General features: G+C 44.5%; 1 protein-coding gene and 1 long non-coding RNA gene across 2 annotated transcripts in view; one reads left to right on the top strand and one right to left on the bottom strand.

Moving 5' to 3' along the window:
• Positions 1–22305, top strand: part of LOC116780036 (syncytin-A-like) — a 1173168-nt gene that overhangs the window by 1011255 nt on the left and 139608 nt on the right. The window lies entirely within an intron of this gene.
• LOC116780065 lies at positions 1001–14424 on the bottom strand. The gene is made up of 3 exons (XR_004354308.1): positions 14337–14424; positions 6843–6845; positions 1001–1157 (listed from the first exon to the last, which is right to left on the bottom strand). It is a non-coding gene; the product is annotated as an uncharacterized LOC116780065 (long non-coding RNA).

The following is a 22305-nucleotide window of genomic DNA, read 5'->3' as shown; positions in this document are numbered from 1 at the left end:
CTGTTGAGCTCTTTGGGCTGGAAGTCAGCTTAAAGAAGACAGAGGTCCTCCATCAACCTGCACCTCAGGAAGTCCCCCATCATCCCCACATCACCATTGACCAATCAGAGCTCAAATCAGTCCAACAGTTTAACTACCTTGGTAGCCTCATCTCCTCAGATGGTAAGATCGACGGAGAGATAGACAACAGGTTAGCTAAGGCATATAATGCTTTTGGAAAACTCCACAAAAGAGTATGGCATAATAAACACCTAAAGAAAAGCACCAAGATCAGTGTTTACAAAACCATAGTGTTGTCTACTCTCCTATACGGCTCCGAATCATGGGTCATCTACCGCCACCACCTGCGTCTCCTAGAACGCTTCCATCAGCGCTGCCTCCGTACAATCCTTAACATCCGCTGGTCAGATTATGTGACCAATACATCTGTACTAGAGCAAGCAGCTGTCACAAGTATTGAGACCATGTTACTGAGAATGCAGCTGCGATGGGCAGGGCACGTCTCAAGGATGAAGGACCACCGCCTCCCTAAGATCCTACTCTATGGTGAACTTGCCACTGGCTGCTGCAAGAGAGGAGTTGCGAAGAAAAGATACAAGGACTCCCTGAAACAACATCTCGGCCTTGGCCATATTGATCACCATAACTGGTCTACTCTGGCCTCCAATCGGGAGGCCTGGAGACACGCCATCTATAACGCAACTGTCTCCTTTGAGAACTCACGCAGGATCACTCTCGAGGAAAAAAGGCAACGCAGAAAGAACCGTGTCTTGCAGAATACACCATCTAAGGAGTCTTTCTGCTGTGCCTTTTGCAATCGGATATGTCTGTCACGTATTGACCTCATAAACCACCAGCATGCCTGCAGCAAATGTGGATAGTGCCTTCCCAAATCTTCGTTCACGAAACCTAGCCATGATGATGATGATGATGATACAACAAATAATAATTTTCAATTAATTGTTCAGTAGTTATTGAAATTACATAGTTAAAATCACAGCCTATTATTTTAGTAAAACAAAAAATTAGTACCACTCACTACTTCATGACAAATATCTATGGTAAAATTAACACTAAAGATTCTAACACATGCACATCCATTTCCTACATAATAGACTTGTGATTGGGTTTTAGTATGGGGAAGCATTTCAAAGGTACTGTTGCCGTGGGATTTAGGTGCTGAAAAAATCTCCCGGAGCAGTTAATTAGGGGTGAGATAAGAAAGGGGTTATTTTGCCAAGGCAGAAGATGTTACAAGACGCACCCCTGTGCCCCAGATGTTACATTTTATAATACCATCCATCCAATCCCAAATGTGTCCACTCTGTGGCCTTTGCTCTGGACCGCCCCTGGTCCACCCCTTGAAAATGGGTCTGGGGTGTATTTTGGGACCCTCTGTTCATCCCATCTTCATCTTCTTCAGAGCACAAAGGGTACATAGTTACCTAATTCTTGACCGTATTCTGTGGTTTAGGCCCTGATATGCTGTTCTGCCAACAATCTAGGCCTTGCCTTGACAAAAGACTAAACATTTCTGCTGTATTCAGGGGTAGGAGTGATATAGGGAGCATAGAATGGGGTAAGAGGGTTAAGGAATGTGTAAACAAGGGTACTACAGGGAAAGGGATGCAAGGGAGTGAGGGTTGTTGCTTTTAAAATCTACCTATAAAACTTACAAGGCTTACAAATATTAGAAAAATAAAATGCCATTAGGGGCTTAAGGCATCAGTCCCCCCTTTAGAGATTAAACAAGGTTCAAAGATCTTGTTCAATCTCTACTACTTATACATAACACTAACTATATAACAAGCAATGTAGTTTTTACACTCATATGAATGGCTGCTCTATTCATATTCAGCTTGGTAACTATGAAGTAAGTTTGTGGAAATAAACTTAATGAAACATCTCTAAGAATTACCCAATATATAACTTAAACTCGTCGCAAATTTTAACCAAATCTATGGTGCAAATTCAGCACTCACCTTATAAAGAATGTTTGCTGCATTTTGTTAAAGCCAAATATAAATTTAGGTTTTAAACTTAATTCATAGTTCCTGGCAATACTAAGCAATACAAACAAGAGAGGTAAACTGTAGTAGTTTGGACCTTGTTTTCCCCCAGAGGCTAAGAAAAATGGTAAAATCCCAAGGGGTGGAAACTCCTGGAAGTTTTGAAGTTTTGTCCAATAGATGCTCCTGCAAAATGTAAACATACCACAAGCAAACGGAAGAGAAGAGTTGTAGTTTTGGTTGTTAGAAGAAGTAACCATGTTGTAGGGCTACGAGGAAGGGGTTCTGAGCCCCTCAGGGCCTCTGGGACCTCCCAGTCCCTGGTTGGGGGGGACTGAAAAGACTTGGAACAGTGTTAGACTGGACTAAGTGTCTGTAGTTAAGCCGGGAGATGTTTTCTCCAAACTGGGCAGTGGAGACAGAGCAGAAAGCAGAGACGCAGCGTCCAGAGACTGACAGAGAGCCAGGATAGATAAGACCTGAACCGGAGGAGCAGCAGGAACAACATGCAGCACCGCAGAGAAGACTCCTGGAAGGAGAGCCGAGGAAAAGAGAACCAACAGCTGAGAGAGAGAGTTCTGGGGGTAAGAACTGATACCAGACCCCCCCAAACTCCTTTGATCCCTCTGAGAAAAAGAGGGAGATGGACTCCTATTTTGGAGAGCAGTTTTGGACATGCAGCACCAGAGAGAGAGAGAGGAACTGAGAAACTCAGAGCATCCTGGGAAGCTGGACCAGGATGGAGAGGAATGTGGAGGAGGGCTTGGCCCCCCCCGCTGCCTTGAGACAGAGCACGGAGCTCTGCAAAGGGGAATTTGAATCCCCTGAGGAAGGGACTTTCACGAAGATGCCCCTGCATTTCGTGATATACCTGTGGTGACACGAGTCTTGTCCCTGCTGGCAGTCCACAGGTGAGGCCTTCGCGTGGACCGAAGGAGACCCGAGGGGCTTGGAGACCCCCTTGTGTGTATTGAAAAGAGATCCAGCTACAACAATCCAGTTACTGCTGCATGGAAGACAGAAGAGGAGTTGCTGCCCTAAATGTGGAAGGGATCTGTCCTTCTTTCCCTCCTAGACTTTTATTTGGAGGGGAGAAGAGATCTGATCCATTGTAAATACTATATGTCATGGTAGAGATAGTTGTGATCGTGTGTATAATGTGTTATAATATTTATTTGTACAGTCATTGTAATATATTCCCTTTCCCCCATTTGGAGTCTGGCGTGTTTTGTCTGGAAAATCCATCTCACATTGGGTTGAGATGTGGAAGGCCCCCTTAGACTAGGGAATTAGATTTTGGGACTATCTCAAACCATGACATAAACTTAAACACTATTTTAACAGTCCTTGTAACAGTCTTTGCTGCTCTACTCGTCTCAGGAACAGAGGTTTTCTTCTTCCTGGGTGAAACTTAGGGTCTTTGATGATAACTCTGTCCATGTTGGAGATGGTCTGTTGGACTTGAAAACAGTTCTTTCTATTTGGGTTGCAGGAGTTTCAGTCTCAGTTTAACATAAACTCAGTCTTTGGGTTGGAACAGATGAGCAGGAGTGTCCAGTCTCACAGGTTTAGATGACATGATGAATTTGTGCAGTTCCTGCAAGGTAGATCTTAAAACATTAAACAATTCTACAGATAAACCTCCTTATGCAACTAGGGAGTCAATGAAGTGTGACTCTCTGTCTGATGACAATTTCACAGGAATTTTGAATCTTGGAATTCCTGTATTTCAATCTTCTGAGAGAGGAACTTTGTACTTCTATCACATAAAGCGATTAACTGCCAGTCTCTGATTTAATTGACCAGTCAAGAGCTTACTTGAAGCAGACTGCATCTGGATGCAAACAGCACCCTGGCAGTGCCAGTAGCTCACCACAAAGAGTTTATACTCTCTGGACAAATTCTAGGCCTTACTGGGGGCAGGTTGTCCTGTTCCAACCTGTCCCAGACTGCAGTCAATCATCTTTACCTCATGGAGTGATATTACAGGTATCCCTTGCCTCCATGGATAAAAACTGCTTCACCTGTTAAAATAGGTGCATTTTAGATATATGAATACCAACAAAGCAATAAAGCTAAGAAAGCATTCTCAGCAAACTATTTAAGCAACTTTAATTATTCCAACAACGATGTTACTAGATTGTCTCAAGAATTGTAAGCAATGGTGCAAACCAGACTTTTAGGGTCTTATTGGAGAGTTCACGGAACTAGTGTATCATTTATGCCACTGGTAAAGACATAGTGAACATTTCGAATCCTTCATAGCTCTGTACTTCGTCTCATTTAAAGGACCTAATAGAACTGGAAAAGGTAGAGAAGTTGACAAAATATATCTGGAGCTATCGAACAGTTTATAAAATAAGATTCTTTATATCAGGATTTTTCTCACAGGATAAGAAAACTGAGGGAGAAATGCTAAAGTTCTGAAAAATAAAATCATGTTGAGAACAGAATGATTATCTCTCTGCTAAAGGACACTGTAAAAATAACAAACACCAGACTTCTATTAACAAGGAGATACATTTTCTCATAAGTACAACACTACTGTGAAATTCCTTGTCCCAGAGAACATTGGGGTTCTGTGAAAAGTGAGAAAAGGCCATGGAAGGTTCATGCAGAGTGTTTCTCAGAAGTTGTTCAGTGTGGTTGGGAAAAGGCAACTTGGTTTCAGGTGACTTTACCTGCTGCTTTACAGAAGCTGCGATGGCATCCAGACAAAGGGTCACTGTGCTTTCTCGGCTCTGTTGCCTTTCACTACAGCATTGATGCCACTTTCTTATCCATCCTTTGTCTTAGTGTAGGACTTCTTATGCAAATCCAGGTTCACATACATTCCTAGATGACACTAGATAAAAAGCATCTTAAAACATAGATAAACATGATTCCACAATCACATGAGAGTTCTATGGACTTTTCATCAAACTGTTTTTAGGAGAAATTCTTTCACAAGTTGCAGTAGTCAGAGAGACACAGATGTTTACAAATTGTCGTTGGAACAAGATATGTGCAAGTATAAACATTGCAAACTTTAAAGCAATTCATATAACAAAAGTAAAAACAATATAAGCTTTCAATTCTTAGCAATTAAACTAACAATAAGCGAAGTTTAAAATAATATAAAATAGAAAGTAACAAAATAAACACAATAATTACAATATATGTATATGTTTCTGTATCACCTTTAGTGCAAGTTGATTTTCAATTGTGTCAGAAGGTTTTTATCTACTCACTCTTGATCTGGTGTATTTCATTTGCAGTTAAGACATTTGTCTACTTCTGCATAAAAGTTGTTCTCATGGCTTCTCAGCTTGAATTTTAGTGGTACAGTTTCCAGGTTTGTTTACTGGAACAGACTGTGTGAACAGTTAACTTCTGACACATTATTAGTTTATATCTAAGACAAAACAGTATTCCCCCTTACTGAGTTAGGGTAGGAAATATTGTTTCACAGGTTATGAGCCTGTGACAGTTTTAAAAGACAGGGGATGCAAGGGTTAGTAGATAGTTTCTTTTCCCCTTAGCTAGTTCCCATTTTTTTCAAAGCATCACCTTATTATCTTATGACATATATTGCACCAGCGGGTTTTAGTGTTCGCCGGGAATTTACACTGATTTTGTCTTCCCTTCCCCCCTTTCGGTCTGATGGGAGGGTACGGATTGTGCAGGTTTGGGAGGGCTGGAGTGGGAGCGACAACTCCATCTCCGCTCCCAATGGGGCAGTCAGAGGGTCCCGTGTTAGATTGGGCTGGAACTCCAGCCACAGACACCATTCTAGGTTCTCTTGCAACCTCTGCACCCCAGCCGATCTCTTGCTCGCAGTCGCTAAGGTGTTATGAGTTGCTCCGCTCGTGTTGACCACAGCCAGGAAATAATTTGCCTTTGCGCCTGCTGCGGCCCCCGCTCTGTCTGCAAAGGCGGCAGCAGCTCCTGTATCAAACCCAGATTTTGCCTGTCCCGCAGTTGGACTTACTCTTTCTGTGCACGTGGTTAACCCTGCCCCGGCACTCGCATCTGCCGTCTCTGCCTGGACCACACTAGTAGGAACCAAAACTTCCTCACTAGTCAGAGCAACAACTGGGATTAGTTTTTCCTGTCTCCGCTTTATTGTGTTCTCCACAGTTTTAAACTTCGGGATCGCTCTCTGCTCTAATTTCGCTTTCTCTGTCCCCGGATCTTTTCCTTTCTCGCCCGTTGGTATAGCTGGGACAAACTTTGCCTGGTTTTGCCCGGTTACACACATTCTCACTGTATCAGACACAGGCGACACTTTTACTGCACCAGCCAACTCAGTCGCCGTGGTAACGGCCGTTCCAGAAGCCTCCCCTGTTCTCTGAGCCGGGAGTTCTGTTGCCACGGCAACGGTTGTTCTTATAATCGCCTCTCCGCCCACCGTACTAGCTTTCTGCTTTCTGTTCTGATATACTGCCCAAGCTATCTCTAATAATTTCCTCTTTATATCGTTTGTGGGCTGTCCGACAAACAGGTATACCAGGTGTTTCTTTCCCAAGTCTGATTCTAAATCAATATCAATATATTTTCTAACAACATCTTTCAATCTGTTCAAAAAGTCTGTGGGCAACTCATTTGCCTTTTGCCTGGCTTCATACATTTTGACCCAACTTATTTCTCTTGTCATTTCCTCTACAACAGTACAGCCTGCAGCAAACTTTGGGGTCTCTCTTGCACTCGGGGCATGCAACTCCGTTCTTACAGCTCTCATATCGCTATCGCCACCGATAAAATCAACTGCCTGAGCACCCATCTGTGGTGCTGGGCTACTCTGTCTCACAAATACCTCTACATTTGGGGCCGACGCCTTTGCTTCACTGTCACCATCTAGATCAGCGACTCCTACGCCTGCCACTGTCTCTGCACTGTGACTTCTAAAATTTCTTTTGTTTCTATAAGAGATACCGCATCTATAATAACTTTCTCTGATGTTACTACGCCAAAAGTAACCTTACTAAAAGCTGACTTTTCAGCCTTTACTACTCCGTTACTGATACAACTATCAACTTTAGCTGTTGCTATGACAACTTTGTTTGCTCTGGCAAAACTACTAGCTGCTGCAGAGCTACAGACTGCTTCCACGCTCACTGGAACAGGCAGGGCAGACCCCACTTCCATTGCCCCTGTGGGGTCAGGTGTTTCTCTTGCTGTTACTCCTGTTGCAACCAAACTAGATGTTATTTCTTGTCTAGTGAACTCTGTAGTGTCTGCATAACTCTCTGTGGTGGTTTGGGCTAGGCCTTCCTTGGTGACCAGTTTGTTACCTCTCGCCCCTGTAGTGAAAAGGAAGTCATGGATATTGGCGCCCAAAACTTTAAGCCTACGACCAGATGGAGAGCAAAACAGGTCAGAAGATAACAGAGAGGGGACTGATACTGATGCCAGCGCCAGAACTCCACCTCCACGAGCAGCACCACCCCCAAAAATGGAAACTACAGAGTTGCGGTCAATGACCCCATCAGAACTACGGGACTTACAAAAAGATTACACTCGTCGACCTGGTGAGAGAATTCTATCGTGGTTGCTCCAATGCCGAGACCGTGGGGCTAGAGGTCACATATTGTCAACTGCTGAAGCAGAACAACTAGCTTCCATCTCCGGAGACCGTGAACTTGATCGCTTAATTGCAGAGGAGAAACCCGACCTCAGTCTTTGGGCGCGACTTGTCTTAAGTGTGAGACAAAGGTTTCCATTTAAAGACTATTTACCTTGCCCCATGAGGAAGTGGACCAAGATAGAAGACGCCATCCAGTACCTAAGAGAATTGGCATTGCTGGAACTTATGTATGATGACCCTCAATACGATCCTGTCGCTGATGACCCAGAGGGTGTCACTTGCACAATGCCCATGTGGAAGAAGATAATCCAGGGTGCTCCTGCATCATATGTCCATATCTTGGCAGGAGTAATGCTTCCACACATGCCAGAAACGCCTGTGAACATGCTGTGTACGGTTCTGCGACATCTAAAAGAAACAGTAGAATCTAGGAATGAGTTTTCTAGAGACTATTCTGATTCTAGTTACAGACGAAGACCTGAGAGAGATGAGCCTTACGGACGCTCTGATTATGAAGATGACTACGGAGACCACAGGGACAGACGCTACAGAGATAGATCAGCAGACCGGTCTCGACCACGATCTCGATCTTGGTCCCGGTCCCGCTCACGATCTCCTTCCGTCACACACTGAAGGAGCGAAAACCCTAAGCGCAGATCTAGGTGCAATGAACTGTGGTCCTATCTGCGCACCCAAGGAGAAAACATGAGGAAGTGGGATGGTGAACCTACTTCCAGACTTGAGGTCAGAGTGAGAGAACTAAAACGCAAGGAAGCCGATAAGAAAGTCGTCTGCGTAGTAGATGCAGATTTCTTTGAAAGAGAACTGAGATCTCCCAGATGCAGGAGGTCTGGAGTCCGCTTCCAGGATGACAAGAAAGCCTCTGAAAAGCCGAAGCAAAGATCCGATGGTGAATGCTCCGACCAGAACCAATAGAGGGGCCCTGCCTTCTGCCAGGAGAAGGAGAGGGATGAGAAAGATAACAGAGTTTACTGGACTGTGTGGGTTCGATGACCTGGCACATTGGATCCTCAGAGATACCAAGCTTTAATAGATACCGGTGCACAGTGTATGTTAATGCCCTCAGGACATGTGAGCACAGAGACTGTTTCAATTTCTGGGGTGACAGGAGGGTCTCAAGAGCTGTCGGTGGTAGAGGTTGAAATAAGCCTGACAGGAGACCAATGGGAAAAACATTCCATTGTGACAGGGACAGAAACCCCTTGCATTCTTGACATGGATTGCCTCAGGAGAGGATACTTCAAAGACCCGAAGGGGTACCGATGGGTTTTTGGTATAGTCGCGGTGACTGAAGAGGAATCCAAACAATTATCTGCCCTGCCCGACCTCTCAGAAGATCCTTCTGTTGTAGGATTACTGCAAGTTGAGGACCAGCGAGTGCCAACAGCCACTAAGAAAGTGCATAGGCGACAGTACCGGACGAATCGAGACGCTGTGATCCCCATCCATAAGATGATCCGCAAGTTGGAAAGCCAAGGGGTGGTTAGTAGAACACACTCACCCTTCAATAGCCCCATTTGGCCTGTACGTAAGTCAGATGGCGAATGGAGACTGACAGTGGACTATCGTGGCTTGAATGAAGTCACGCCACCATTGAGTGCTGCTGTACCAGACATGTTGGAGCTCCAATACGAACTGGAGTCCAAGACAGCGAAGTGGTATGCTACCATCGACATCGCCAATGCATTTTTCTCCATTCCCCTAGCAGCAGAGTGCAGACCGCAGTTTGCTTTCACGTGGAGAGGTGTGCAGTACAGGTGAAACCGACTGCCCCAGGGGTGGAAGCACAGTCCAACAATCTGCCATGGACTGATACAGGCCACACTGGAGAAGGGCAAGGCCCCAGAACATATGCAATACATTGATGACATTATCGTATGGGGGGACACAGCGGAAGAAGTTTTTGAGAAAGGAGAGGAAATCATCCAGATTCTCCTTGATGCCGGTTTCGCCATTAAGAAGAAGGTCAAGGGACCTGTCAGAGAGATCCAATTCCTAGGGGTGAAATGGCAAGATGGACGACGTCAGATACCAACAGATGTCATCAATAAGATTATAGCCATGGCTCCACCAACCAACAAGAAGGAGACGCAAGCTTTCCTGGGGACCATAGGTTTCTGGAGAATGCACATCCCTGGGTATAGCCAGATTGTGAGCCCTCTTCAGTTTGTGATCCGTAAAAAGAATACCTTTCAATGGGGTCCTGAACAGCAGCAGGCATTCAAATAGATCAAACAAGAGATTGCACATGCCGTGGCTCTTGGACCAGTTCGAACGGGACCAGACGTGAAGAACGTACTTTACACTATAACTGGAGATAAAGGTCCCTCCTGGAGCCTCTGGCAAAAGGTGCCTGGTGAGACGCGAGGGCGACCACTTGACTTCTAGAGCCTAAGCTACAGGGGTTCTGAAGCCAACTACACTCCTGTGGAAAAGGAAATTCTGGCGGCCTATGAAGGCATACAAGCAGCCTCAGAAGTGATTGGCACTGAAACACAGCTTCTCCTAGCACCCCGACTACCAGTCCTGAATTGGATGTTCAAAGGGAAGGTGCCCCCTACGTATCATGCCACCGATGCTACGTGGAGTAAGTGGATAGCCTTGATTACGCAGCGTGTACGATTGGGAAGCTCAAATCGCCCTGGAATTCTGGCGGTTATCACAAATTGACCTGAAGGTGGGAACTTCAGTCTGGCAGAAGAAGAAGAAGAGCTAGTGAGCCGAGCTGAAGAAACTCTGCCATTTGATCAGCTGCCAGATGAAGAAAGGCGTTATGCCCTTTTCACTGATGGTTCTTGTCGTATTGTAGGAAGGAACCGGAAGTGGAAAGCAGTCGTTTGGAGTCCCACCTGACGAGTGGTAGAAGCTGCTGAGGGTCAAGGCGAGTCGAGTCAATTTGCAGAGCTCAAAGCCATCCAACTGACCCTGGACATTGCCGAACGAGAAGGATGGCCAAGACTCTACCTCTACACTGACTCATGGATGATAGCCAATGCACTATGGGGATGGTTAGACCGATGGAAGAAGATGAACTGGAGGCGTGGGGGAAAACCCATCTGGGTTGCTGACTTGTGGCAGGACATCGCTGCCAGAGTGAAGAGTCTGAATGTGAGAGTCCACCATGTAGATGCCCATGTGTCCAAGAAGCGAGTTAATGAAGAACACGATAACAACAGAGAAGCGGACCGAGCTGCACAGATAGGAGTGTCACAAGTAGACCTAGACTGGCAGCAGAAGGGAGAGTTGTTCTTAGCTCGATGGGCCCATGATGCTTCCGGTCATCAGGGCAGAGATGCCACCCACAGATGGGCACGAGACCGAGGGGTGGATTTAACCATGGATATAATTTCTGAAGTTATCCATGATTGTGAGACTTGTGCCACTATTAAGCAGGCAAAAAGACTGAAGCCCCTGTGGTATGGTGGACGATGGGATAAGTATAAGTATGGAGAGGCATGGCAGGTTGATTATATCACACTGCCACAGACCCGCCAAGGTAAGCGCTATGTGCTTACCGTGGTGGAGGTAACCACCGGATGGTTAGAGACTTTTTCAGTGCCCCACGCAACGACCCGGAATACCATTTTGGGCCTTGAAAAGCAAGTCCTGTGGAGACACGTGACCCCAGAACGTATTGAGTCGGACAACGGGGCTCATTTTAAAAATGAATTAGTCACCAATTGGGCGAGGGAACATGGTATCGAATGGGTGTACCACATTCCCTATCATGCACCAGCTGCTGGGAAGGTTGAAAGATATAATGGAGTTGAAGATGAATCTACAGTCACTAGGTGAGGGAACTTACAGGAACTGGGATAAGAACTTAGCCAAGGCCACCCGACTAGTTAACACCAGGGGTTCTGTCAATCGAACTGACCCTGCACAAGCAGAATCCCTCCACATTGTTGATGGAGATAAAGTTCCAGCAATCCATTTGAGGGGAATGCTAGGGAAAGCTGTTTGGGTTACCCCTGCCTCAGGTCAAGACAAACCCATTCGTGGGATTGTCTTTGCTCAAGGACCAGGACATACCTGGTGGATAAGGAGGAAGGATGGAGTGATCCAATGTGTACCCCAAGGAAATTTAGCCTTGGGAAAAAACTAATTGTATGTCCTGAGTTGTGTTTTTACAGGAAGCCAGTCACCAGATGAGAGAGAGAGAGACCTGAACTAAGTTGATGCCAATATCCAGTGATGAGACAGCTCAGAATGACGAAACAGCCCTAAAATCAGAACTGCAATTGTGACTGAGGAGACCAAAGATCTGGACTGAACTGAACTGATGTCAGTATTGATTTCCAATGACGAGACAACTGGGTCGAGAGACCAACAAGGACTATATATGTATATGTGTATATATATGCGTGGGACGTAGGCGGACGTGAGACATAAGTGTTATGTAAAAACAGTATGGAATAAGGGGTGGAGAATGTGGTGGTTTGGGCTAGGCCTTCCTTGGTGACCAGTAACCAAGGAAGGGTCCAGATTTACCCAGTATTCCCTACGATTTTTACGTAAACCAGACTATAAGAAGAAAGGAGGAGAGGCCTTCACCCTCTTTCCTTCCGGTGGCTTGGAGGTGCAGGTTCCCTGCTGTTGAGTCTGCCATGTTGGGGAGCAAGACCTGGTAGGACCTTGTTGACCTTGGGAGGCGGAGGTTGCCGGCGATCGTACCGGAGCGACTCTCGGTTGTCCCAAGGAGAGTGGTGGGATATTTTCTTTGCTAACTCTTAGTTACTAGATCTCGGGTTACTGATTGGGATATATATATATATACATATATTTTATTTTGGTTTTGTTCCCTTCCCCTTCCCCCTTCCCCTTCCCTTGTGAAATTCTATATATTTTAAATTGTATATATTTCAATTGTAACATAAGTGTAAATATATTTATATATATCACTTAAGCTGTCTCTCTCGTTTCGGGTTTTCTTAGTTGGTTGTTTTTCTCCCTCTTCTCCCTGAGGTTTGGGGGGGGGACTTCTGGTGGTAAGGTTTGGAGACTTGGCAGGGAACCAGCTTCAAACCATATCACTCTCGCTCTGCTCTGTCGCTCTGAAAGTAGCTTCAACAAAAGCTGATCTTATCTGCACCTCTGTGCGTACTCCAACTAAACCGACAGGACTCACTCCCGCTGGACCCGAACTAACTTCTCCAGAGGTTTTAATTTGCCTAATCCCTCCCGGTGCAGCCCGATCCACACCAGGGGGTCCTCCAATGTCTCCTTCCTGCTCAGCAGGAACTCGTGAGATGGGGGTAGTTTTAACTCGATCTTTTCTCTCTTTTTCTAACTCTACTTCTGATCTTTCTGTCCTTTCTGAGTTTTCATTTCTCTTATCTTCCACCCCCAATCCAGGGTGTGTTAATAGGAACAAAAACAACTCTGCGTATCGAATTTCCCGCCACCTCTGTTCTACATGTAAAAACGAGATTAATAGAAACACTGTGTTCAGTTCAAACAGTCATGCTATCCCTCTCATTTGTCCAAACAATGGCCAGACATCTACAGACAGCCTACACAGTTCTTCCTTTTTTAAAGTTGTCTCAGAACCAGTTAACGTCTTCCAATGTTTCAAAACTAGATTCAGGGGGGATTCTTCAGGGATTTTAAATTTTGAATCCACAGAACCCATGATTACAAAATACAAAAACAAACCACAACCACACACTGGGATTCGAACTTGTTACCTTATGGTTACAAAGCCGTTCCTGTAGCCTCTCAGCTATTCTACCGAGTCACACCGACTCCAGAGCCCCACCGGTTCCCCCACAGTGTCAGAGCACCGGAAGGTGTCCCTTTCAAAACCAAACAGCCCAGACCTGGGTTGGTGAAAAACCCTTTCGCCACCTGGAAAGCGACTCTCACAACTATAATGGACCCAAGTCTTTAAGTTAACTTTCCAGTCACCCATGTTCCCTATCTCCCGGAACACAAAACTTTCCCGCAGTTGCTAACTGAGGAAGGTACCTTTTTCCCTTATTCACTCTTTTCTTATCTCACCTCTATGCTCTGTGTTTGCTTCCATGGGTTCTGTGGAGCTGGACTTCTCAGACCGGGGCGGGAATTATCTCAGATAAAAGTCGACTTGTTGAGGAATTCCTGCACAATGAAAGTTTCCAGTCTGAAGAAGTCCTGGTCCAGGTTTCCCCGTACGGGCCACCAACTGTTGCTGTGGGATTTAGGTGCTGAAAAAATCTCCCGGAGCAGTTAATTAGAGGTGAGATAAGAAAGGGGTTATTTTACCAAGGCAGAAGATTTTACAAGACGTGCCCCTGTGCCCCAGATGTTACATTTTATAATACCATCCATTCAATCCTAAATGTGTCCACCCTGTGGCCTTTGTTCTGGACCGCCCCGGGTCCACCCCTTGAAAATGGGTCTGGGGTGTATTTTGGGACCCTCTGTTCATCCCATCTTCATCTTCTTCAGAGCACAAAGGGTACATAGTTACCTAATTCTTGACCGTATTCTGTGGTTTAGGCCCTGATATGCTGTTCTGTCAACAATCTAGGCCTTGCCTTGACAAAAGACTAAACATTTCTGCTGTATTCAGGGGTAGGAGTGATATAGGGAGCATAGAATGGGGTAAGAGGGTTAAGGAATGTGTAAACAAGGGTACTACAGGGAAAGGGATGCAAGGGAGTGAGGGTTGTTGCTTTTAAAATCTACCTATAAAACTTACAAGGCTTACAAATATTAGAAAAATAAAAAACCATTAGGGGTTTAAGGCATCAGTACACACACTATCTTCAGTATCTAAGCATAAATCTTCATTTTCTACTACAGCATTTTCACAGATATATCCTAATTGTCCTTTAGGAATACATGCCTCAGTACTGACTGCCACTTTTTCTTGGTATGATAGTAACTTGCCCAAACATTATGGCCTGTGGACCTGATAATTATGTTTTGGTGTATGGCTCCTAATGTCAAGATAGGAAAGATGGTCTTTTCTTTGACTGCACTGATAGTGAGTACATAAGCTTCAATTTGTTCGTGTTGAGGATTGTAAGTGAAGTTCACTAGCTGCCACCACACTTGTTAATTTTTCTCAAATTGTGTAGTGGAACTGTTTCTAGCTATTGTTTCTCTTTTTTCTTGTGGCAGTATTCCTGAAGTTCAACAATTTGCCAATGATTGTGTTTCTGCCACAGTGAGCAAAGATGATCTTAAAGGGACTGAGTTTTCCCAAATCAGAAGTGATGGCACTTAGTTTATTCACTAACACTTCTTGGTCTATGGTGTTTAGGTCACCTAATCCTGTGCCAAACCATGCATTCCAGCCCTCAAGACTTTGCTGAATATAGGACTGACAGTCTTTTTGTATGTGTGATATGTCTACTTGAATGTTTATTTGAACTCTTTTCAGTGAATATGTGAACAGCAGTTTCTGCTCATTTGATTGTCTAATTACGTAAGGTCCAGGAAAAGTTAAATTGTGGACACTCTCACAGATTAAAGAAGGAGTTGTAGAACTGGTGGTGGTCTTAGTCAATGGAGTGGTAGGAGATTTGCTGGTTGGAAATCTCCTGGTTATATTTCCTTCCCTGAATGTTCACTGACACATCACAGAAACTGATTTATCTAGAGTGAAGGTGTACCAACACTGATCAACCACTAATTACATTTCACAGTAACGTCAATTTTGGGTGACCATCTAATCTGTGCCTATTAAAACACTTGCATCGCATGGGGTACCAGGATTTTGACAATTAGTCAGTAGCCTCGTTCCTTGGAGGACTATAACAGATGCATTGTATTGGTTAATTTGACCTGGTTGAGGCAGAAGATCTGGTTGTAAATAAAATAATAGACCAGAGACCCCATTATAGGCCTGAGACCATAATGAGTTCTGGGCAAGGGCTTGATCTAACACCAATGTACTTATCAGTCCAAAGGTCAGCATTGAGAAGGCTTGAGAGTAGATGATTCCTCTCCCAAGGTCCGTGCTTCCTCTGGAACCCTCTTGACTCAAGAATAGTGGATCCACGTGGGTTTCTCTTTCACCCGGATTGCTGTGAAGGTGGTCATCAGCACTTGGTAGGGTCCATCCCACTTCTCTCCTAGTGGTTCTCCTGAAAGATTCTTAACTTATACTCAATCACCAGGATTGAATGGATGCAATTTACTATCAGGTTGTTTGGGTTGGTGTTCTGACACCACTGTAGCATTTTTCTGCAGTTGTTTTCCTACAACCATAACATAAGCATACACATACTGATTACCGATTTGATCTAAAGCTTCACTATTCACAGTTTGCATCATGTCGGGTCTGTCGAATAGAATTTCAAATGGACTCAGTTTCTCTTTTGATCTCGGCTTGACCCTTAGCCTGATTAAAGCAATAGGTAAAACTTGATACCAATGAAAATTTGTTTCTTGACATATTTTAGCAATTTGTTGCTTAATGAGATGATTCATCTTTTCTACTTGCCCACTTGCTTGGAGTCTGTAGGGAATATGCAGTTGCCAATTGATTTTTAGTGCTTTACTTATTGCTTGTGCAATTCATGCACAAAAGTGTGAATCTCTATCTAAAGAGATGCTTTTAGGCATTCCAAACTGTGGTATAATCTTGTTCAACAAGACTTTAACCACTCCTTTTGATTCATTTTTTTCTACATGGGAAAACTTCAGGCCATCCAGAAAATGTGTCAGTCAAAACTAAGAGATAACAGAACCCCTCCCCTTTTCTTGGGAGCTCAGAGAAATTAATTTGCCAAATTTCACCTGGGAAATGCCCTTTGCTTATTGCCCCTTGGTGTATTTTTGTTCCAGTATTTCAGACAAAGTTCACATTGGGATGTGACTTGCTCTATTGTGGTAAATAAATTTGGTCCTGCTACTCTAGTCCTTAAATGCTAATAGAGTGAGTCTAAGCCCCAATAGTTTTATCATGTTTTACTCTTACAAATTACCACACTAATTTTTCTAATAGTATTAACTGACCTGTTTTTAGTTAACCTCATCCACTGTCTAACAACTTACCTTCATTTTCATGTATCCGCTTATAATGTTTCTTGATATTCTACCTGTTGATCTGTGTCTAGTTCTTCTAGCACTAAAGCTGCTACTGGTAGTTCTTTACTTCTTGCAGCAGCTAATTCAGCTTCTGCATCAGTTTTTCTGTTTCTTATTTCCAGGACAGTGTTACCTTTCAGGTATCCTCAGCAGTGCATAATTGCCACCTGAGAGGGGAGTTGTACAGTTTCTAGTAATCGTAGAGTTTCTTCAGCATATTTCACAACTTTTCCTTGAAGAATTAAAAGTCCCCTTTCTTTCCAAATTGCTCCGTGAGCGTGAACTATGCCAAAGACATATTTGGAGTCAGTCCAGGTGTTAATTTGTTTTCCTTCTGCCAATCCTAAAGCTCGAATGAGAGCTATCAGTTCTTCTTTCTGGGCTGAGGTTCCTGCAGGCAAAGGATTTGATTTGATTACCTCAGTAGTGGTGGTTGCAGCATACCCAGTCATCTTCACACCTCGTCTTATGAAACTGCTACCATTGGTAAACCAGTCTTCTGCATCCAGGGGTGGTTCTTCTTTAAGGTCCAGGCAGCTGGAGTGCACTGCTTCAATGGTTTCCAGGCAGTCATGCATGACAGGTGCAGCTGAGATTCTTCCTTCTAGGAATGAAGCTGGGTTAACAATGTTAGTCACCTGAACAGTTATGTCATCTGATTCAACCAGGATTACCCGATATTCCGAAATTGGGAGAGTGACAGCCAATGATTTCCTTTCTGTCCCAGTACCGTAGATACTGTGTGGGACACTAACATAGTCATTTTCTGTCCCATTGTACATTTCCTGGCTTCTTCTATATTTATGATTATTGTTGCTACTGCCCTTAGGCAGGTGGGCCATCCTTTTCTTACTTCATCCAATTGCTTGGAGAAGTAGGTTACTGCTCTTTTGTATAGCCCTAGTTGCTGAGCCAGGACCCCTAGAACCATTCCTTGTCATTCATGCAAGAACAACCAAAAGGCCTTCATTACATCAGACAATCCCAACACCGGAGCCCTCATGAGTTCTCATCTCAGTTGTTTGAAGGCTCCACTTGCTTTGGGGGTCCAGACTAGGTTGCCCTTAGTCATTTTCAGCAGGTCATATAACGGTTTTGCAATTAGCCCACACTGATATATCTATAAACAACACCAACCTGTCGTTCCTAGAAAGACTCGAAGGTTTCTCACCATCTGTGGTTTCAGTGTCTGGCAGATGGTTTCCTTTCTTGTTGTCCCAAGAGACCATTGTCCTTCAGATACTTCATATCCCAGGTACATGACTTTCTCCTGGACCAGCTTAGCTTTCTGTTGAGAGACTCGATAACCATTTAAGTCCAAAAAGTTTAAGATGTTTACTGTCCATTGGACACATTCTTCTTGTTTTTCAGTAACAATCAATAAATAATTCACATATTATAAAAGTACACCATCTCCCGGTGGTGACTGCCATTGTTTCAGTTCTTTAGCTAATTGATTCCCAAAAATTATGGGAAAATTTTTAAACCCTTAAGGTAACACTGTCCGAATGAGCTGAGTTTTCCTTCCTGTGGTGGGATTTTCCCACTTGAAGACAAATATCCTTTGACTTTCCTGTGTTAAGGGAAGGCAGAAAAAGGCATCTCTTAAGTCTAGTACTGTGAACCAAATTAGATTTTCTTTTAATATTGTTAATAGGGTATATAGGTTTGCAACAACTGCATGTATGTTTTAGTTATTTTATTTACTGTTCTTAAATCCTGAGCCAACCTATGTGTTCCATTTGGCTTCTTGACTGGTAAAATTGGGGTGTTGAAATCTGATTCACACTCTACAAAAGCCTTAATTTCAAAAAGTTATCTATTATTGACTCAATTCCTCTTCTATCTTCCAGTCTCAGTGCATATTGCTTCCTAATTACTGGGTTTGCTCCTGGTCGTAATTCTATTTGAATGGGAACTGACCTTTTTGACTTTCCTGGTGTTTCAATAGCCCAAACTCCTGGGTATACCTGATCTGAAATTTGATTGACATTTGAATTATCCTGGCTTGGCTCCACATAGCTCATTGCTAAACTCAGAGCTGCTATTAATTGTTCTTCCTTTACCTTAAGTTCAATTTTACCGTGTTTGAATTCTATTACAGCTCCCAGATTTTCCAATTTTGAACTTAAGGGGTTTTAAAAGAAAGTTTTTCTGATTGACCAGTGGCACCCACGACTTAAACATATTTATCACTTTTAGGTATTAATTTTTGATTCAAAACAGTAAATGTAACCCCAGTATCAATTAGAAAATCTAATTCTTCTTTTTCTTCCCCTAGCCTAATTTTCACCAACAGGTCCCCTAGGCACTGGCACGCTGGTCCCTCCCCTTCACTCAGTCATGACTAGGTTTCGTGAACGAAGATTTAGGAAGGCACTATCCACGTTTGTTACAGGCACGCTGGTGACTTATGAGGCCAATACGAGATAGACATATCCGATTGCAAAAGTCACAGCAGAAAGACTCCTTAGGTGGTGTATTCAGCAGGATACGATTCTTTCTGCATTGTCTTTTCTCCTCAAGAGTGGTCCTGCGTGCATTCTCAAAGGAAACGGCAGCGTTAAAGATGGTGTGTCTCCAGGCCTCCCGGTTTGCGACCGGAGTAGACCAGTTATGATGATCAATGTGGTCGAGGCTGAGATGTTGTTTCAGGGAGTCCTTGTATCTTTTCTTCGCGACTCCTCTCTTGCAGCAACCGGAGGCAAGTTCACCGTAAAGCAAGATCTTAGGGAGGCGGTGATCCTTCATTCTTGAGACGTGCCCTGCCCAGCGCAGCTGAATTCTCAGCAACATGACCTCAATGCTAGTGACTGCTGCTTGTTCTAAAACAGATGTATTGGTCACATAATCTGACCAGTGGATGGTTAGGATTGTACGGAGACAGTGTTGATGGAAGTGTTCTAGGAATTGCTGGTGGTGATGGTAGATGACCCATGATTCAGATCCATATAAAAGAGTAGACAACACTATGGCTCTGTAAACACTGATCTTTGTACTTTTCTTCAGGTGTTTATTTCACCAAACTCTTTTATGAAGCTTCCCAAAAGCACTATATGCCTTTGCTAACCTGTTGTCTATATCTCCATCAATCTCACCATCCGAGGAGATAAGGCTACCTAGGTAATTAAACTGTTGAACTGATTTGAGCACTGATTCGCCAATGGTGATATGGGGATGATGGAAGACTTCCTGAGGTGCAGGTTGATAGAGAACTTCTGTCTTCTTTAAGTTGACTTCCAGCTCAAAGAGCTCGACAGTGTCTGCAAAGCAGGATGTTATACGCTGCAGCGATGTTTCTGTGTGAGCAACAAGTGTGGCATCATCAGCATAGAGTAGCTCCCGGACAAGATGATTTAAGTTCTTAGTGTGGGCCTTCAGTTGTCTTAGGCTGAATAGGCTTCCATCAGTACGGTATCGAATGTAGATACCGTCCTGATCATCGAGGTCTGCCGTGGCCCTTTGGAGCATCATGCTGAAAAAGATTGTGAATAGGGTTGGTGCGAGAATGCAACCTTGTTTCACACCATTAGTTATTAGAAAGGGTTCAGAAAGTGCATTGCCATATCTGACTTGGCCGTGCTGATCCTCATGGAGTGAGATGACCATTTTAAGGAACTTGGGGGGACATCCTAAACGTTCCAAAATCTGCCACAGACCTTTTCTGCTCACAGTATCGAAAGCCTTGGTGAGGTCGACAAAGGTTACATAGAGTCCTTTGTTCTGTTCCCTACACTTCTCTTGCAGTTTTCCGAGAACAAATACCATGTCTGTGGTACTCCTGTTGGCTCTGAAACCACACTGACTTTCAGGTAGAATTCCTTCTGCAAGAGTGGGTATTAGTCTGTTCAAGAGTATTCTGGCCAGGATTTTACCAGCAATGGAGAGCAGAGAAATACCATGGTAATTTGAGCAGTCTGATTTAATACCTTTCTTCTTATACAAAGTGATGATGACTGCATCATGAAGGTCTGATGGTAGTTCGCCTAGTTCCCAGCAGCGCACCACAAATTCATGAAATTTAGCATGGAGTGTGTCGCAGTCGTAGTGAGACTGGACTGTTTGCTAAAGAGGATGAGTTATGAGGTAGACCAAACTCCTCTCTCTTTGCAATTGTAATGTCAAATTAAGGGGCTTTACTCGAGGAAAATGTGGAAAAACAGAAGAAATAACAACCCTTTATTAAAAGATGTATGTATGTTAGCAAAAACAGTGACAAGAAACAACAATAACAACAAGTCTAAATGGATATTCCTCTTTCCGTTAGCACAGTCCTAATTGTGGCAGGTCGGGGATGTTGTTGGATCGCTGGAAGGTGCAGGGTCTGCAACGTCCTGTTGTGACCTGCAGGGGGCGCTGTGGGATCACTGGAAAGTACAGGACCTGCAGTACCTGGTCGTGGTTGGCAGGGGGCGCTGTGGGATCGCTGGAAGGTGCAGGACCTGCAGTACCTGGTTGTGGTCGGCAGGGGGTGCTGTGGGCTCCGGCAACCACCACGTGGGCAGAGGGGTCTGGAGGGAGCAGCCCCGGTCCGCAGGAGAAACCGAGAGGGAAATAGGGGCGGGGACCCCTTCTCCTCAATGGAGGGAAGGGGTGAGGAGAAAAACGAAGTTCACCCCTCAAGAGGACTCACTGTTCCCAGATGATAGTGTTTCCAAGGCTCTTCCTTTTTCTCCCAGCAAGTACAGACTTCTCCGATGAAAAGAAGCAGCAAAGACTCGTTGGTCCCGGCGGGAAATCACACGTCACTGCAGTGCAGGGTTGGTAGTCAGGCCTCACCAGGACGGAAAAACTAGGGAAGAGAGCTGGTTCCCAGGTTTTCCTCTAGAGATGCCTGAAAACAGTCCCCGTCCCTGTCCTCGTCCGAGCACTCAACCGTCTCTCGTGTCCTCCCCGTCTCTGTCTCCAACCTTCCCCCCTCACCCCAGCAGTTAAAGACCCATTAAGCAGATCAACCAGTTCCTTTGTAAGGCTAATTGACTCCCTTCCCCCCTTCGAACTCTGTTTCTCTTACAGGGAAAGCAGGGGAAGGAAAAATTCCTCTCTCAGATTTATAATCCATGACATTATCCACCCCTAATTTTCTCTCCCATGCTTTCACACGTTATCAGATTAAATCTTTGAACTTCCTACGTACATGCATCATCCTAACTATGTAGGCATCCACTAATAGGTAGATACAGATACAGAGTTACATACAGATACAAGTATACAGTTGCAGTCAGTTTATCCAAGAATAAGGTCTCCTTGAGGTATGCACCGAGTTTCTCCATCTTCCCGCATCACCCACCAGGTGCAGCCAGGCCCTTGGGTAAGAACAATCCCACGAATGGGTTTGCGTTTGCCCGAGGCAGGGTTAATCCAAACCTTTTTTCCTAACATGCCCCTTATGTGAATCACTGGGACCTTGTCTCCATCCACGGTGTGGAGGGACTCTGATTGGGCAGGGCCAGCTCGGTTGATGGAACCTCTGGTGTTAACCAGTCATGTAGCCTCTGTTAGATGCTGATCCCAGTGCTTGTCTGTCCCTCCACCCAAGGCTTTCAGGGTGGTTTTCAATAGTCCATTATGCTGTTCAACTTTCCCTGCGGTTGCTGCATGGTATGGGATGTGGTACACCCACTTGATGCCATGCTCCTCTGCCCAGGTGGTAACTAAGTTGTTTTTGAAATGAGTTCCCTTATCTGA

Source organism: Chiroxiphia lanceolata, chromosome W, assembly GCF_009829145.1.
Source record: "Chiroxiphia lanceolata isolate bChiLan1 chromosome W, bChiLan1.pri, whole genome shotgun sequence".
In the NCBI taxonomy this organism is placed as follows: domain Eukaryota; kingdom Metazoa; phylum Chordata; class Aves; order Passeriformes; family Pipridae; genus Chiroxiphia; species Chiroxiphia lanceolata.
The sequence above is the reverse complement of the archived record's forward strand: the minus strand, read 5'-3'. Positions and strand labels throughout refer to the sequence as shown.